The sequence below is a fragment of the Cynocephalus volans genome, chromosome 7 (genome assembly GCF_027409185.1).
Source record: "Cynocephalus volans isolate mCynVol1 chromosome 7, mCynVol1.pri, whole genome shotgun sequence".
In the NCBI taxonomy this organism is placed as follows: Eukaryota; Metazoa; Chordata; class Mammalia; order Dermoptera; family Cynocephalidae; genus Cynocephalus; species Cynocephalus volans.
Window position 1 is genome coordinate 48830049 of NC_084466.1, and position 14222 is coordinate 48844270.

A 14222-nucleotide genomic window follows, 5' to 3' on the forward strand; every position below is an offset into this window, starting at 1 on the left:
TTCCAGTCCTCTGAAAGGTCAATATTTGAAACTACAAGGCTTTGGAAAACCAGGCCCTGTGAACTACATATGCTTTATAGTATATTCCACATAGACAGACAGACAGACAGATAGATAGATAGACAGACAGATAGACAGAAAGAGATATTAGAGATACAGAAAAAATAAACAGCAGGCCTAAGAAATACATATCTTATGTATTATTCTAGAAAGAGATATGTGTTATGAAAAAGTTAAAAAATAAAATGGAACAGTCAAATCATTTTAAGAAATTAAAGAAATGCACATGTTAGAAACATTCCAATTCCTATTACGTAATTATTTCACTTATAAGCTTTTTTAAATCAAAAACCGTAATCACTTTATCAATTTGCTCTGACTTCTGTAGTTTTCATGTTTTAGCTCAAGATAGAAATGAAAAAGAAAAATAGATAAACGTACTAGTTTTTAAATGTCCTACTTTACCTTGCTGAGATTTCATAGCTATAATGTTTTCGGTTTCTTGTATAGGAGATATGTTTGAAACTGGGCACAAGGCCACAGCCTTTATTCATCTTTCTCTTCAGTGTAATTGGTCTGAACAATACATCTTTACCTTCCACCCTCATTTGTTAGGAATTGTTTCCTGAGAAGAAAATAGTATTTCTTACTAAGAGAACAAACTATTGTTTGTTATACAGACTTTTATTGAACATAAATAAAATGTCTATTGTTTTGTTGAAATGTCCCTGAAATAGAAAACCAATATATCCCTTCTTAACCAGATGCTGCTTTGGATTTTAGAATGGACAGTCTGAAAAACTATGCAATATTCATTTTCTTAAACAATGTACTTCTAGTTAAAATGTTGTATTTACAGCTTGATCTATTTTATTAAGCCATTGTTCAAATAAATTTATCTAAGGAAAAGCTTTTTGAAGTTTTGGAATAAAGACTCTCAATATTTCAGTGAATGAGTAGATGAATAATTGAGCTTCTGTGAAATAAATTGGCAAAAAATGATACCAAGTTCTTATGTTTTATATTTTGCAAGTATTGTTTTGATGACAAGAAGATGTAAGTGCCTCAGTTTGTTTCACTAAAACAATAACACTAACTTTGTTATGTAATCTTTACATCAATGGTGAAAATTGTCATTGTTTCATCTATCTACCTGTGTATCTATCTTTCCATCATCTAAATAACCACGCATCACAGAATATAATGGAAATTAATAAGCTCTTATTGCTTTTTGTTCTGCACATACCTAAAATTAAACGAAATAGCTTCCTAACTCAAATAGAACAATTCTTTGCAATTCAAACATTATTTTCTTTGAACCCAATTCAGCAAACTAAGGCATTTGCAGATTCAAATAAGAACAACAGAAAAAAAGTAGAATGGAAGGAAACGTTATCAAGTGCCTGTTTAAAACTAGTCACTGGGGGCCGAGCCCGTGGCGCACTTGGTAGAGTGCGGCACTGGGAGCGCTGCGACGCTCCCGCCGCGGGTTCGGATCCTATATAGAACTGGCCGGTGCACTCACTGGCTGAGTGCCGGTCATGAAAAGGACAAAAAAAAAAAAAAAAAAAACTAGTCACTGGGATAAAGGTTTCCACAGTTTGCATATACCTGGTAACAGCCCTGAGGGGTGTTAGTCACAGTCTCCAGTTTCTTATAGTTCAGATGATTTTTGTCTCAGTAAACAATTTATAAAAGCTGTCACTGAAAACACACTCTTACTAATAAATACATTCTCACCAACAAGTATTCACCCTAAGCTCACATGTGCACTGCCAACATTTTATAGATCTCTGTAGAGACTCATTAACATACGAGGGTACTTCAAAGAACAGAATCGAAAGGTAAAACAAAACTTTCCATGAACTCTTTGAAGTATGCTCGTATTTGAGAACAAAGTTATCTGTGGATATTAGTCAGTATAAAAGTAAAAGTAATTATTCTGAGAAATGACAGGTACAGAGTAAGTTTACGCCAAATAAAATATGCCCCTCTTTTTCCATGCTCACTTTCACACCCCTAATTTAAATATGTATCACTTTCCCGGATACTACGCTAGTCTGCAGCTTACTCTCAGCCTCTGGTTTACCTCTTTTCAAACAACACTCTGTATTCTGCCAGAGCAATCTTTCTGTCATAGAATTCTAACATGTTACACACCTGATTCAAATCTTTCAATGCCTGTAAAATGAAATTAAAATTCCTTATCTTAGTGTACATGGTTCTTCATGACTTTTCTTTTATTTAACTGTGCTGCCATTTTCTTTGTACTTTCTTCCATGTAGCCAACATTTTTGTGACACTTTAACTCCCAATAATCTTTCCAAACTACAAAAATTTATGAGCTTCCTTTGACTCCCTGAAATGTAATTCTTTATTTTTTTTTTCTCTATATATTCTTGACTTGGTCATACAGCTTTTCATTTGGTATTATTGTTTTGTTATGAGCCTTGCATTTTATACCTAATCTTTGGTTTGCATGTTTTGGATTATGTATTAGTCCATTTTGTGTTGCTCTAACAGAATACCTGAGACTGGGTAATTTAGAAAGAAAAGAGGTTTATTTGGCTCACGATTTTGAGAGAGTTGCATCTGGAATGGGCCTCAAGCTGCTTCTACTCAGGGCAGAAAATGACAGGCAGCCGATGGGTACGAGATCACACAGTGAGAGGAAGAAAGAGAGGAGAGAGAGGGGAGGTGTCAGGGTCTTTTTGAAAAACGAGCTCTCACAGGAAATAATAAAGCAAGCACTCACTCACTATCCCCACACCCCAGGGAGAGCATTAATCCATTCATGAGGGATCCGCTCCATGACTGAAACAGCTCCCAACACTACCACATTGGGGATCAGATTTCCACATGAGATTTGGAGGGAACAACACATCCAAACTCTATCGGATTGTATCTAGGAAACAGAACTATTTATATATGCAACTAAATAATTTCCTGGAAAAGAACTCCTCTTCGGGTAAAAATAAAGCAAAAATGCTTTGTTGGCAGAAAAGAATAGTGACTTTCTGCTTCTGTTTCTTTCTCTGACTCTTATACCCATATTCTGCCCTTGTCTGACCAAACGCTAATGTCTGAAGATTGCATCTCTCAGGCCAAGTATCCAGCTGACTTCAAGTTAAGTTTGATAAAAGGGAGGCAGCAGAAGCAGATCAAGGGGTAGGGAAGTATAAAGGAAGATTGTAGTATTTTGTCCCCGTTTTTCTCTTCTTATTCCTTTTGGGTGGTATTAGCTTTCACAGGTGCAAGTTTTTGTGATGAATTCTCTTCCCCGCCAAGATCCTGGCTTTTAATCACTTGGTGTACTGCATGGTTTAGTGACTAATAGAAGAATGTCTAGGAAAATTGATAGCCGAAGAACAATAAATCACCATTTTGAGGATTATTTTACCAAAACAATTTAAAATACTGGGGACACATATCACTCTTCTGGTAGTCTTCTAATGGAATATAACACAAAGGAGGGGCAATGCTTGCCACCTAGGAACTGAAGACTTCACCCTTGGATATTGCTTGGCTGAGAGTCTTGGTTGGAATGGGAGCTGGGACACACAGGAATTGACATCCTGATTATACTTGATGAGATGAGGTACTAACTACATCAAAAGTGCTAAGAGATGTGGAATATTTGAAACCAAACTTGAAGCCCTCCAAAAGTTCTTCATTCAAACACTAAAATGCTTTTTCTCATTTGTAAACAATTGTATTTTACATTAACCACATATCTTGAAATTGAAAACAAAGTCTTTAAAAATAATCACATCTTACTAATAAATTTAACAATAAATTCATCTAAGTATTATTTATGTTAACACAATATCATCAGCCAAAATAAAATAATTCAAGTATAGTACTATGTTTAGATGTAGCTTCCACCATTAAGCAGCATTTACTACAAAATACGTTAAAGTAATAATTATTACATAGAAAAAACTATCTTACTTTCCTTTCTAATATACTTCTTAGATACATATTTCAAACATTCTTCAGACTAATTACCATCACTAAAGAATGTATAAAGTCTGCTGTAGCTTTATAATTTATCTAAAATAATATCAATTATCTTTGAAGAAATAAAGGTGACGGCTCTATGAGAGTCTAAATTCATGTACAGAATTTAAGATGAAGATCAGTGATATCACCCAGATATTTCTTTTAAAGATTTTCTTTTACATAAAATGAATTTGATAGAACAAGATCAAAACCATGGCAATATCATTGTTATTGTTTCCAATGAAAGTAGTTTGCCGATCAAAAATACTGTTTTCTGTTTTTGTTTAAACTAATGCTAATTGATATTATTTTTTAATATTTTGTTAAAGATGTCATAAATATTTAAATAATTTTCTTTTTTATATTATTATAGTGATGGTTTTTATTTTAAGTTGCAACTAGCCAGTTTTCTTCAATTCTAATTTGTCACACTAAAAGTCAGTAAGTAGGTTTCTCCAATACTAATAGCCATGTTACTGATGCACTTGGCTGTTGTTCACACTCTAAAATGAGACTCCTGGTCTAGATCTGTACTTAAGTATCATTAACTCTAAAACTTTTTTTTATTTTCCCTTTCCTTCTTGTTGTTTCTTCCTTGCATTTTCCCTATATCTAGATTATTCATCCTTCCTTCCTTCCTTCCTTCCTGTCTGTCTGCCTGCCTGTCTATCTATCTATCTATCTATCTATCTATCTATCTATCTATCTATCTATCTATCTATCTATCTATCTTTCTATCATCAGTCTATCTCTCTGGGTATATTAAACCTATTTGTGCATTTTATGTATATTGTTTGGATGTAGTCTAAAATACTTTTAAATAGTATTTTGTATATTATGCATATTTATAAGAAATAATTCAGTTAAAATAGTTCTTATTTATATAACATAGTTTAAAAGGTGCTTTCAAAATCACTGTCTTATTTGACAATCAACATAACCTCTTGTCAACATTTTTATAATTATGTTTTTAAAAAATATTGAAAAGTCAACTTCATTTTTCAATATAATTATTAAATAGTTTCCTTTTATAGATTAATTAATTTTTAAAAATTTTTTACTTTTGGCCACAAAACAAGTCTTAATACATTTTTAAAAAACTAAGATCATAGAAAATATATTCTCTGATCACAGTTACAGAAGATAATTTCAAAAATTTACAAATGTTTGTAAATTACGCAACACTCTCCTAAATAAATGATGGGTAAAAGAAAAATCACAGAGAAACTAGAGAATACTTTGAGATAGAAATCAAAGTGCAACATATCAAAATTCATAGGATGAAGGGCTCATGTAGTGCCTACAGGAAAATGTATACTTGTAAACACCTATATTAAAAATAAGCAAAACCTCAAATCAGTAATGTAAACTTCTACCTAAAGAAAATAGAAGAAGAGCAAACTAAACCAAAAGTAAACATAAGTAGTAAATAACAAAGATTGCAGCAGAAATATATAAAACAGGAGTTAAAAAACAATAGAGAACATCAACAAAACCAAAAAATGATTCTTTAAAAAGATCAACCAGATTTGCAAGTCTTTACCTAGATAGACCATGAAGAAAAAAGAACAAAATTACTAAAATCAGAAATAAAGAAGAGGCATTATTACACTGTCATTTGAATTTTTGTGATGACATGATTTAGTTTCTTTCTTGTTTACATTTTTGTTCTACCTGTGGGTTTTGTTCTTTCCTGTGTACTTGTGGTAGTGATTATCATTTTTCCGATTCAAGACGAAGGACTTCCTTGACAATTTCTTTAGGGCTAGTCCTGAGGTGGTGGACTCCTGCAGTTTTTGTTTGTCTGGAAAGTACACTATTTTTCCCCTCATTTCTGAAGGATAACCTTGCTAGGTATAGTATTCTTTGCTGGCAGTTTTTTTCTTTTAGTATTTGTAATATATCATTCCATTTTCTTCTGGCCTATAGAGTTTCTGTTGAGAAATTTGTTGTTGGTATGACAGGTGCTCACTAATAGTTGACTTAGCACTTTTCTCTTGCTTCTTTTAAGATTCTCTCCTTGTCTTTGAGCTTTGCCAGTTTGAGTATTGTGTCCTGGAGAGGATCTTTGTGGGTTAAATCTGTTTGGGGATGTCCGAGCCTCCAAGATCTGAAAGTCCATGTCTCTCCCTATATGTGGGAAGTTTTCCATTATTATTTTACAGAAGTGTTTCCATGCCTTTTCCTTTCTGCTCCCCTCTGGAACACCCAGGATTCAAATGTTTGTGTGTTTAAGGTTGTCTGCTAGCTCTCTTAGATTTACTTCAATTTTTAAAATTCTTTTTTCCTTTTTTTTTGTCCATCTGGGTCATTTCTAAAAGACTATCTTCAACATTAGAAATTTTTCTTCTGCTTTGTCTAGCCTGCTGTTTAAGCCATCAGTTGTGTTTTTTATTTTGTTGAATGAATCTTTCAGTTCCATAAGTTCTGCTTCATTCTTTGTTAAGGTATTAATCTTTTTGTAAATTTTCTCCTTCATATCCTGGATTTTTTTCTTATTTCATGATGTTGTCTGCATCTTCTTGTATCACAGTGGGTTTCCTTAAGAGTGATGTTCAGAATAACTTTTCATTCATTTCAAGGTTTCCTTCTCTATAGGGTCTGGTATTTGAGAATTACTGTATTCTTTTGGTGGTGTAATATTTTCTTGGGTTTTCGTATTTCTAGTATCTCTATCTTGATGTCTGATCACGCAATAGAGCAGTTGCTTCTTCTATTACTCTAGAGTGGGCTTTGAGGAGAGAGACATCATTTCTAGCATCTGTGTGTAATTCTCCTGTGTTAATACCATCTCAAATGTCTGATGGGACACCTGCATGGTGGCTGTGGACACTGCTGTGTTTTTGAGCCACTTTTGTGAGAGCTGTGGCTATGGTGGTGGCTGTGGTGGGGCCATCTGCGCGGAAGTGGTGTTTTCAGTGTGCTCCTCACCTGCTTCCAGGCAATGGTTGCTGCCCTTGGATCCTGCCTTAGGACCCTGGGAATGTTCTGTTTCTTGCCTGCTTCTGGGACTATTACACATTTTTCAATGTCATTTATTATTAACATAGAAAATGAGAGCAACAGAAAATTATGGTGATCATGTATATTTGTACATATGAGGGTACTACAAATGTTTGTGGAAAAATAGAATTGAAAGATGATATAAATCTTTCCATGACCTTTTTGAAGTATCTTCATATATTTCTTCCTTTATGTACATTCCTTTATGATCATCTATCTGGGCCTAACCATACTTACTTATAATCATTTCTGTATGTTGTATTATATTTATATATAATATCCATATTTTACTAAGAAATTTAAAGACAGCTCCACATTAAAAATTATGAATGATTATGTAACATTTTGTGAGCAATGAGTAAGCAGTGGGTTTCAAACTCAAGCCTCTCTTTTCACTTCTTTTCATTCTTACTAATCACATTTTAATAACTTTTTAAAAATCTATTCATTCATCGACAGATACTTAGGTTGTTTCCATATCTTAGCTATTGCAAAAAAAAAAGAAAGAAAGAAAGAAAGAAAGAAAGAAATCTTGCCATTATGACAACAGTACAACACAGATAGCCCCAGATGACATTATACCAAGTGAAAATAAGTCAGACACAGATATAAAATACTGCATGATCTCACTTATAAGTGAAATCTAAAAATGTCAAACTAATAGAAAAAGAGTAGAAGGGTGGTTACCAAAGGGTACAAACTTTCTGTTATAACATGAATAAGTTCTGGACATCTAATGTGCAGCACGGTACCCATAGTTAGTGATAATGCATTTTATACTTGAAATTTGCTAATTTAGATCTTGAGTATTCACCACATATACACCCCCACACAAGGCAAATATGTGAGGTAATGAATATATTAATTAACTTGATTGTGGTAACCATTTTATGATGTGTACATGCATGAAAACATTATGTTGTACACCTTGAATATATACAATATTTATTTGTCAATTATGCCTCAATAAAAAAGGAAAAAAAGCAATTTATTATTTCAAAATATTTACAATTCTTTTCTTGACTGAAATAATATAGTTTTATTTTTTAATTAATATATATTTGTATATACTGTTTTCAGAACAATGTCTGGCACACAATAATTCATGTTAATTTTCCTTCCTATTTAAAAAAAATATATATACAATAAAATTAATTTGGTAAAAGGCTTAGAGGAAGAGTCTTATTATTTAAATTCATTTTTTTTTCTTTCCCTCATGTGAATTATAATTCTATGGCTCTATGGCTTTTAAAGGTACAAAGAAAGGGAAATGTAGCAAGATTTGGTAAATAAAGTTATAAAGAGATAAGACTTTTTGAAACTTGCTAAATGTTTGTTTCAAAATCTCCATTATGCAGCTCATAGTTTAAAGGAAAGACTATTTTGTAAGATATTTCATACGGAATTTTCTATATATGAATTTAATATCTGTAAGATACCAAAGGATGAAATAAAATGAATATTTATTTAACATGCAAACGAAATTGGACCTAGACAACATGAAAAGAAAGATCTCATTTATGATTATATTAATAGAATCCTTTGAAAAAATTAATTGAAGCAAAATTCATAGAGTTCAAGTAATAATAATCAATTACTTAGAATTTATATTTGTTACATCAAAGCAAATGTCATGTTTCATCTTGAACCACCAGGTACCCTTCCCATTTTTTTGTACTAAATCAACCATGCATTTTAGCTGTCTGAAATGAAAATGAAAGTCATACATATTTCATTTATTATAAACCATAGCTAAAACATTTTATAATTAAACAGACATTGAAATATTGAGCATAACAGTCAGAAATCTTTGGTAAACTTATTCCTAAATTGGAGGGAAACAATAAGCTGCTCTTTCATTTTTTTATGAGGGAAATTAACACCTCCAAATTTCACTTTTTATGATTAAATATATGAGTATAATTTTCTTGCTTAAGCCCCTCTCTTTGTTTATTCTCTCAGATATCCATTTTCTCCCTCCAAAAAAATCATAAGGTGTCTCCATTACCTTATATAGAAAAAATGTAAAAAGCATAAATAAGAAAGGAAGCAGTGGATGATTTCAAATACATTAAATTATAATAGTTTTATTATTCAAGAGACCATAAAAATGTCATAGTAGTCATACATAGGAAAATGATATTTGCAACACCTCTAAAATATTAGTAAACAAAACAACAAAAGAAAAAAAATAGAAAAATAAACTAATGAAATTAGCAAATGTGTTGCAGAAACAAACGAAATACTCAAATAGAAAATAAGAAATTCAACCCAATCAAAATTTTTGATATGATCCTGAAGAAAAAAAATGTCAATTTATCTACCTTATTGGATTTTATTTTTAATTTTGGTTATGCCAAATTTGGTAGATGGGGCAATAAAAAAATTCCCAAGTTAGTGTATATGACTCTATTCTATTTTGAGAATGACTTGAAAATATCTGTCTAGGTAGAGAATATGACTATCTTGTTAAACATCAATTCTACCCTTAGGTATATACATGTAAGATAAATTTTTGCAAAAGTACACTACGAGACATATACAAGCCTTATTCATGGCAACGTAGTGTTTAAAGATACATTTTGAAGTAAGGGATGTACTGTTTTGGGTAGTGGCTGGTTAAAATTTGGCTAAACCTTCCAGCTAGGAAAAAAAAAATCACGGTAAAATGACTTGAGAATGGAATAGACTCAGAAAACTGCTAAGCTAACTTAACCAACTTTTGTTCTGGTAATACACACTAAGTTGTTTTTTGTTGTGGGTGTTTTGTTTTTTTAAACAGACTAACAGTAACAGTCATTCTGAACTCAAAGTCCAGAGCAGACCTAAGATGGAAGTAATTTTTAGGGCTGCCCATGGGTTTGCAGGACTCCAAGTAAATTTGTTTTTGTTTTTGTTTTGAAGGGACCTGTATATATGAACAGATTGGTATAAAGTCCGTGATCTCATGTAAAACAAAGTGATTTTTCAATTAATACTTTAAACAATGGATAGAAAACTGATGCATATTAGTTTATTATCAGATCTACCTACAAAAAGATTCTCTGTTGTGTTCAGGTCTTTTATCTTTTCTGTGGAGGTTCAGAAAACATCTGTTTATGTTCTTTATTGTCAAATAAAGTAGTAGTGCCCCCTTTCACTTCTGATTTTAGTTTCTGTGTCTCTTTCGCTTTTTTTCCTTTTTTATCTAGCCAAAAGTTTGTCAATTTTTTTTATTCAAAGAACCAACCTTCAGCTATGTTGAATCTCTTCATCCTTTTTCTTCTGCAATCCTTGTTATTTCCTTCCTTCTGCTAGCTTTGGTTTCAGTTGGCTGTTTTTCTTCTAATTCCTCAGATGTAAAGAGAGGTTACTTATTTGAGGTATGCCTTCTTTTTATAGCATTTAGAATTATAAATTTCCATCTGAACACTGCTTTCGATGCATCTATAAATTGGGGTTTGTTGTATTTTTGTTTTAATTTACCTCTAAGTATTTTATAATTTCTCTTGTGATTTCCTTTGACCCATTGATTACTTAAGAGTGTGTTGTTTAATTTCCACATATTTGTAAATTTTCCAGTTTCCCTTCTTCTATTATTTATGTATAGCTTCATTCAATTTTAGTAATAAAAAATACATGTATGATGTTAACCTTTAAAAATTAAGACTTGTTTTTTGGTGTAACATATGGTTTATCCTAGAGAATGTTTCATGTGCACTCCAGAAGAATAGATATTCTGATGCTGTTGCTTGAAATTTTGTGTTAATATTTATTACTCTTAGCTGATTTAGAGTGTTGTTCAAGTCCTCTATTTGCTTATTGATCTTTTATCTAGAAGCTCTATCTCTTAGAGTATTGAAGTTTGCAAATATGATTGTAGAACTCTTTATTTTTCCTTTCAATTCTCTCAGATTTGACTAAAGTGGCCTGGAACCTCCAAAATTGTGAACAAATGTCTGGTCTTCAAAGTCTGTGGGAATTAAGAAGGCATAGGCTTGCTGATTAGCTCTGTTAGTCAGAGCATCATGCTGAATATACCAAGTTCTAGGGTTTAATCCCTGTACTGGCCAGCTGCCAAAAGAAATAAAGAAAAAGAGAAAGGAAGAGAGAAAGCAAAGAAGAAAAAAGCAGGCTGAGGAAGCTTCTCAGCCACAAATTTGGTACACTTTGATAGAACATAATTGATACCCAAAAGTGAGAGGTAAGAGCCCAGAAGTTAAGGCCAAAAACTATGAAAAACAAGGAATTGGGAACCACTCTCATAGACTAGAACCATAACAGTATCAAACAATCTTAATAAATATTCCCTTCCTCCAGAGTCAGTGGCCAGAAAAAATGAAAGTGTCTATAGAACTTAATCCATCCATATCTCAATCTGTATGTCATTTCTTTTTAGATCATAGATCTCTGTATCAAGAGGAATTACAGTTGAGGAGCTATGGATTTGATTGAACAAGGCATAATTCTAGACTTCAAACTTAATGACATAATTAAAAGTTACTATGGGGAACTTGATCAGGGATAGAAGAATATTCCATGCGTTATCAATTGTTAGAACCAGAGATGGTCTATAGTACATAGTTATAGTAATGGCCCCTAATTTGCTCTTGTATCCTTGTATTCCTTGTGAAGACCTCTCCTACACTGACTCCTATTTTGGCCATATGACTTGATTTCTTTAATGCGACAACAGGAAGATCAGTGGAAGCAAAAACTTGAAAAATACTTATGCGTTGGAGCTTACATTCCCTTGATGTTGTTGGATCTCTTCTTGCATTCGACCAAGACCAGAATAGCCTGAAAGATCAAAGACCACATGATCTAGCTACTCCCAGCACTCTGGCCAAGGCTAGCCACCCACTCAGAAGCAGATCTGCCTGACTAAATGCCAGGTGATTTTACATGCATAATTGAGTCCAGCTGGGACCAAAGGAATCATTCATGTTATCCCAGCCCAAATTGTTGAACTGCAAAATCATAAGCTATATAAATGTCTGCTGTTTTGGGATGGTGGCATGAGCGCCAGTTACTAAACTAAATATAAATAATTATGGCAATAATGTGAGGTTTCGGTTGAATACTTACCTCTTTCATAGAGAATTTACTTAACTTTACGTTTGGTAGAGTTTTGGAAGATCCCTTAACTCAACCTGTGACTGACCTGGTTAAAGTTTTAATTTCACTCTCTTAGTAGGTACATCTACTTACTGTTTTCTCTTACACCCAAGATACCACATAAAAATATGAGATGTTTGAACATAAGCACAATTTGGTCAATTAAAGCTAAATTACTGTCTCTCCTTTATCCAAATTAAACATCATAAGAATACACATATTAGGGAAATATAATCTGTACCTTACTTAACACCAGAAACAAACATCAATTCCATATGGACTAGACATCTAAATTGAAAAGAGAAAACATTAAAACTTATAGGGAAAAAGAGGATTATTTTCAACATCTTCGAATAGGTGATAATTTTTTTTAAAAGAAAGAATACTAAAAAAAAAAAGTTGTAAATTACCTAAATTAAGATTTAAAAATAGAATCAGATACAATTAAGAAAGTGATAAAAAAGCAAGTGACAGAGATACAATTCAGATATAATAACATAGCACTCATACCATTATATTTACACACATACCATAGAACTCACATTGTGTACATACACACACACATATATAACACAGGTAACTCAGAAAACGGCAGGAAGTTTGTACTGGGCAGAAGGCGGTAGGTCTGTGGCTTGGGTGGAAATTCCTTGTGTAAAAACAGTTCATGGTGGAAGACAGTGCCCTGAAAAGAGACATCTTGCAGAACAATTTGAAGCTGAGGAGATAATAACCGACATGGCAAAAAAGGAATGGAAATTAGGATTACCCATTGGCCAAGGTGGCTTTGGCTGTATGTATCTTGCTGACTTCAATTCTTTGAAATCAGTTGGCAACGATGCACCTTTTCTTGTAAAAGTAGAAGTCAGTGATAATGGATCTCTTTTTACTGAATTAAAGTTAGGGAGCTTCTAAACCAGAGCAAATTCAAAACTGGATTTGTACCCATAAACTGAAATACGTGGGTGTCCCTAAGTATTGGGAAACTGGTCTACATGATGAAAATGGAAAAAATTATAGTTTTATGATAATGGATTACTTTGGGAGTGACCTTCAGAAAATATATGAAGCAAATGCCAAAAGTTTTCTTGGAAAACTGTCATGCAGCTAAGCTTAAGAATTCTGATTATTCTGAAATATATTCACAAGCGTGAGTTTGTACATGGAGATATCAAGGCCTCAAATCTTCTGAGCTACAAGAATCCTGACCAGGTGTACTTGGTAGATTATGGTCTTGCTTATTGGTACTGCCTAGAGAAATTCATATAGAATACAAAGAAGACCCTAAAAGTTGTCACGATGGCACGATTGAATTCACCAGCACGGATGTGCACAATAGCGTGGCCCCATTGAAATGTGGTGATTTGGAAATACTTGATTAATGTATGAGCCAGTGGCTTAGTGGACATCTTCCTTGGCAGGATAATTTGAAAGATTCTAACTATGTTAGAGATTCTAAAATTAGATACAGAGAAAATATTTCAGGTTTGATAGGAAAACGTTTTCCTTTGAAAAACAAGGCAGGTGAAATTGTTAAATACACAGAAATAGTGAAATTACTGGATTATACCCAAAAACCTCCTTATCAAAATTTATGAGATATTCTTTTGTAAGGACTGAAAGCTATATGGAGTAAGAATGATGGCAAACTGGACCTCAGTGTTGTGGAGAATAGAGGTGTGAAAGCAAAAACAGTAACAAAGAAGAGACAGAAAGAAATTGCAGAAAGCACAGAATCTAATGTTGAAGATATGCAATGCTCACATACACAGACAGAGAAGGCTACACAAAACTGTCCAAGAACCAGACAGCCCTGAAGTAAATCAAGTGCTGTGAATCAACTTTTCTTCATTTTCATTTGACTTTGTTCGTCTTTTCTATTTAAGTAATTGTGTGTGTGTGTGTGTGTGTGTGTGTGTGTGTGTCTTATGGGGTGGGAGTAATAAATACTTATGTTTTTGAAAAGTATAAACTTTTTAATGAAAATAAGCACTTTGTATATTTATTAAAAAGGAATTTATGAAATTCCAAAGTCTTTAGGTTATACTCTCTAAGCTATCCCAAACTATATGTGGTTGAGATTCGGGAGTACATAGAAAAACAATCACTATGATGCATACTTT

General features: G+C 32.8%; 1 pseudogene; it reads left to right on the forward strand.

Moving 5' to 3' along the window:
• LOC134381627 (serine/threonine-protein kinase VRK1-like) overlaps positions 1 to 13916 on the forward strand; it is a 74102-nt pseudogene extending 60186 nt beyond the window's left edge.
• The last annotated feature ends 306 nt before the right edge of the window (positions 13917 to 14222 follow it).